Genomic DNA, 6,036 nt, shown 5'->3' with positions numbered 1-6,036 from the left:
ATTCACAAATCGTACAGCCTCATCAGCTGTGAGACTCCAGGGCAGCCACGTGGTGGAAGAAGATTTATGGACAGAAAAAGGAAAGTGATGTACAGAAAACAGAAGTGAGGAACAGAAACAGCTGGATTGGGTATAGGTTTGTGTTTGTCTTATTTGGTTACATTCGATCAGCCAAAACTCGGTGACTGGCACAAGTGTAGGCTATGGTCTGTTCATCCCTCCACTTGCTATAGTTCATGATGTACTGAGAAACCTTTAGGCCAAATTTAAAATGTGTAAGGAGGCCACATGAGGCTAACCTTGATTTAACAGCCCTGATAAGTGCAGACGAACGTGGCATCTTTAATCTGTCATGGGTGTTAGATGTCAGGGCAGTGCAGGAAGGTTTGTGAGAAAGAGACAGAATCCCAGCCAGGTCCATGAGAGGTAAGATACTGAAAGTCTTTTAAGGTTTCCCGGAGGCGGAGGGGGGTGTTGGACATTTCTGGGCTCCCACCAGAGCAGCTGACGCTGGAAGCCTGTTGTGGGTGAACAGCGGAGTCTTGCTCCAGAAAGACAGGAGGAGACTTAGCAGATGTGTGTGAAATGGTTTGGCTGTGTGTCCCCACCCAAATTTCATCTCAAATTGTAATCCTCACATGTGGAGGGGGAAACCTGTAATCCCCACGTGTCCAGGGAGGGAGGTGATTGGATCATGGGGGTGGTTTCCCCCATGCTGTTCTCATGATAGTGAGAGAGTTCTCATGAGATCTGATGATTTTATAATTGTTTGACATTTCCTCCTATACACACTATCTCTCTCGCCTGCTGCCACTAAGACGTGTCTGCTTCTCCTTCCACCGTGACTGTAAGTTTCCTGAGGCCTCCCCAGCCATTAGTCAATTAAACCTCCTTTGTTTATAAATTACTCAGTCTGAGGTAGTATCTTTACGGCAGTGTGAAAACAGAATAACACAGAATCAGTTCCAACATTCATTGGTTTTCCTTTCTTATTGCAAAAGCAACACACACTGAAGCAAAACCCCAGGTAGAGACTGGGGTTGGGCCATCTTATGGTAGTTGCCCTAACACTGAGCTAATATGATCCTAACCCCTACAGCACCAGGAACACTGTTTCTGTTTGGTGAGTAATTGAATTCGTCTTATTCGTTTTTTTGTTTTTGTTTTTGTTTTTGTTTTTAGTATGCTTTTTACATCGTTCACTTTTAAGCCATTTTCATTTTTAAACCAAAAGTGGCATTTCAGGCCAGGCACAGTGGCTCACACCTGTAATCCCAGCACTTTGGGAGGCTGAGGTGGGTGGATCAGTTGAGGTCAGGAGTTCGAGACCAGCCTGGCCAACATGGTGAAACCCTGTCTCTACTAAAAATACAAAAAATTAGCCAGGCAGGATGGCACGTGCCTGTAGCCCCAGCTACTCAGGAGGCTGAGGCATGAGAATTGCTTGAACCCAGGAGGCAGAGCTTGAAATGAGCTGAGATCATGCCACTGCACTCCAGCCTGGATGCCAGAATGAGACTTTTCTAAAAAAAAAAAAAAAAAGAGTGGCATCTTAAATAAATGAGGCAAATAAATTGCGTTAAAACATTTATTTAAAACGCTTGGTTGGGGGCAATCAGGTAGCCAGCTGAAAAGCAGTGTAAATTAGAATCACTGTCATCCTTACACCAGGATCAATTCCTGATAGATCAAAGATTTAGACATAAATTGAAATCCTAAAATAAGAAGGATATAATGAATGTTTTAAAAATAATCTCATAACGAGAAAGACTTAATGCTATAAATCCAGAAATGACTAAAGATAGATACATTCAACTACATAAACATTTTTAAAAGTATAATCAAATTTAAAAGGCAAATGACAAAGTACCAAAAATCTTGCCATTCACATCCTTAAATAACTAATTTCTTCTATAAGTCATAAAATTCTGATTGACCCTAGAATAATGGTAGCTGCATGAATATTTCTTACACATCACCCCAACAAGCTATAAAATCAGCAGTAGTGAACATAAAACTACACATGACCTAAGCCTTCACCATTACATTACCACCTGAAATTGGAATCCCAGGAAGGGGACAGTTCAGGGGACAGGAAAATATTTTAAGAAATAATGGTTAAATTATTTTCTAAACATGATGAAAACTATAAATTCACAGTTCCAAGAAATTCAACAAGCCCAAAGCAGGAGAAAGAACACCAGCCAAAGTGCTCTTCTAATCAATAATTAAAAATCAATTTTAATAATCAAATTCCTTAAAACTAAGGATAAAGAGAAAAATCTTAAAAGCAGCTAGAAAAAAGGATATATTACATACAAGGCACAAAGATAAAAATAAGGATTGATTTCTCATCAGAAATTATGCCAGCCAGCTGAAACAATACACAAAGAAAGGCATATTACCTCTGCCATATTTGTGCCCAGCATGTACAACCTAAAGTTGACATGATAAAATATCAGAAAATTCCAAATTGAAAGACATTCTATAAAATATCTAGCCAGTATTCTTCAAAAGGTCATAGGTCAAGAAAGACAAAACCTGAGAAGCTGTGCCAGACTCAAGGAGAATGAAGCAATGTGACAGCCCAATGCAACATGGGTTCCTGGACTGGACCCTGTACAAGAAAAAAGGATATTAGTAGGACAACTGAAAAAAGTTTGAATAATGACAATATTACAGAATCACTGTAATTTCCTGGTTTTGACCATTATACTATGTGATATGGTTTGGCTCTGTGTCCCCACCCAAATCTTATCTTAAATTGCACTCCCATAATTCCCACACGTTGCGGGAGGAACCTGGTTAGAGATCATTTGAATCATGGGGGTAGTTTCCTCCATCCTGTTCCCACGATAGTGAATAAGTCGCATGAGATCTGATGGATTTATCAGGGGTTTCCACTTTTGCGTCTTCCTCATTTTCTCTTGCCACCACTATGTAAGAAGTGTCTTTCACCTCCCACCATGATTCTGAGGCCTCCCCAGTCATGTGGAACTGTAAGTCCAATTAAACCACTTTTTCTTCCCAGTCTTGGGTTTGTCTTTATCAGCAGCGTGAAAACAGACTAAAGAAGTAAATTGGTACCAGTAGAGTGCAGCATTGCTGAACAGATACCCAAAAATGTGGAAGCAACTGGAACTGGGTAACAGGCAAAGGTTGGAACGGTTTGGAGGGCTCAGAAGAAGATAGGAAAATGTGGGAAAGTTTGGAACTTCCTAGAGACTTGTTGAATGGCTTTGACCAAAAGCCTGAAAGCGATATGGACAATAAGGTCCAGGCTGAGGTGGTCTCAGATGGAGATGAGGAATTTGTTGGGAACTGGAGCAAAGGTGACTCTTGTTATCTTTTACCAAAGAGATTGGTGGCACTTTTCCCCTGCCCTAGAGATTTCTGGAAATTTGAACTTGAAAGAGATGATTTAGGGTATCTGAAAGAAGAAATTTCTAAACAGCAAAACACTCAAGATGCGACTTGGCTGCTGTTAAAGGCATTCAGTTTTATAAGGGAAGCAGAGCATAAAAATTTGGGAAATTTACAGCCTGATAATGTGATAGAAAAGAAAAACCCACTTTCTGAGGAGAAATTTATGCTGGTTGCAGACATTTGCATATGTAATGAGGAGCAGAATGTTAATCCCCAAGACAATGGGAAAAATGTCTCCAGGGTATGTCAGAAGTCTTCACGGCAACCCCTCCCATCACAGGCCCAGAGGTCTAGGAGAAAATGGTTTCATAGGCTGGGTTCAGGGTCCCCATACTGTGTGCAGCCTAGGGACTTGGTGCCCTGTGTTCTAACCATTCCAGCCAGGGCTGAAAGAAACCAATGTAGAGTCAGGCCATGGCTTCAGAGGGTGCAAGCCCCAAGCCTTGGCAGCTTTCATGTGGTAGAACTTGCAAGTGCACAGAAGTCAAGAATTAGGGTTTGGGAACATCTGCCTCAATTTCAGAACATGTATGGAAACACTTGGATGCCCAGACAGAAGTTTGCTACAGGGGAGGGATGCTCATGGAGAACCTCTGCTAGGGCAATGCAGAAGGAAAATGTGGGGCTGGAGCCCCCCAACACAGAATCTCTATGGGGGCACTGCATAGTGGAGCTGTGAGAAGAGGGCCACTGTCCTCTAGACCCCAGAATGGGAGATCCACCGACAGCTTGCACCATTTATCTGGAGAATTCACAGACACTCAATGCCAGCCCATGAAAGCAGTGGGGAGGGAGGCTGTGCCCTGCAAAGTCACAGGGGCAGAGCCACCCAAGACCAGGGGAATCTATCTTTTGCATCAGTGTGACCTGGATGTGAGACCTGGAGTCAAAGGAGATCATTTTTGAGCTTTAAAATTTGACTGCCCTGCTGGATGTCAGACTTGCAGGGGCCCTGTAACCACTTTGTTTAGGCCAATTTCTCCCATTTGGAACAGCTGTATTTACCCAATACCTGTACCCCCATTGTATGTAGGCAGTAACTAGCTTGCTTTTGATTTTACAGGCTCATAGGCAGAAGGGACTTGCCTTATCTCAGGTGAGACTTCAGACTGTGGACTTTTGGGTTAATGCTGAAATGAGTTAAGACTTTGGGGGACTGTTGAGAAGGCAAGATTGGTTTTGAAATGTGAGGACATGAGATTTGGCAGGGCCAGAGGTGGAATGATATGGTTTGATTCTGTGTCCCCACCCAAATCTCATCTTGAATTGTACTTCCATAATTCCCATATGTTGTGGGAGGGACCCAGTGGGAGATAATTTGAATCATGGGGGTGGTTCCCCATACTGTTCTTGTGATAGTGAATAAGTCTCACAAGATATGATGCCTTTATTGGGGGTTTCTGCTTTTGCATCTTCCTCATTTTCTCTTTTCGCCACCATGTAGGCAGTGCCTTGTAAGCATGCCTCCCACCATGATTCTGAGGCCTCCCCAGTCATGTGGAGCTGTAAGTGCATTTAAACCTCTTTTTCTTCCCAGTCTCGGGTATGTCTTTATCAGCGGCATGAACATGGACTAATACACTGTGGTTATGTACTATAGTCATATGATATGTTCATATTTGTGGAAGCTGAGTGAAGGGTAGATGGCAAAAACATGATTTTTGCAAATTTTTGTAAGTTTAAAGTTATTTCTAAATTAGAAGTTTAAAAAGAATAACTCACATAAGCCATAACACAATGGGAAGATGTCTTTAAAGTTCGAGGCAGAAGGGATGTCTGGAAATCAGCAAGAAATTTGCACCTGTGCGTGCATGTGCATGTGCGTGTGTATGTTGCAAGGACTTGGAAAGCCCTTTTTTTCCTACCTCTCTACTACTGTAGGGGAAGGCTAAACTTGACCTCTTCCCATCTTAGTTCTTTGTTGGGATGGACTCCTGTAACAAAAGACAGACAAGAGAAAAATCAGTTTATAACATGGGCCATGCACTTCACACAGGAGAAACCTGTATAAAAAGCAACTCAAAATGGTGCCTTAGAACTCCACTTATCTTTAATGAAGAGCAATAAATTAGTAGGAAAATCATGGGACGGGACAAGGGAAGTGGTTTTATGCTTCCAAGGGCAGGAAATCATGGAAGGTAAACATATGGGAGGAAACTTTGTTTGCATAGTCCTCTGATGCCATCTCTGGGTTGATAAGAGTCTAGAGTCATCTCCAGTAAAGGGGAATTTTTATCTGTCTAAGAAGAAAGGGGGGAAGATAGAGAAAACTTTTTCTCCATTTGCTGCTTAATTACCTTCAGTTCAAAAATAATTTTTATATCAGAAATGCATATTTAGGGTATATTAGTCCATTTTTACACTGGTAATAAAGACATACCCAAGACTGGGTAATTTATAAAGAAAAAGAGATTTAATGGACTCACCATTCCACATGGTTGGAGAGGACTGACAATCATGGCAGAAGGCAAAAGGCAGGTCTTACGGTCTTACATGGCAGCAGGCAAGAGGGAGAATGCGAGCCAAGCGAAAGGAGTTTCCCCTTATAAAACCATCAGATCTCGTAAGACTTACTCACTACCATGGGAACAGTATGGGGGAATCACCTCC

The sequence above is a fragment of the Chlorocebus sabaeus genome, chromosome 24, assembly GCF_047675955.1.
Source record: "Chlorocebus sabaeus isolate Y175 chromosome 24, mChlSab1.0.hap1, whole genome shotgun sequence".
NCBI classification, from domain to species: domain Eukaryota; kingdom Metazoa; phylum Chordata; class Mammalia; order Primates; family Cercopithecidae; genus Chlorocebus; species Chlorocebus sabaeus.
Note: the sequence above shows the minus strand (reverse complement) of the source record.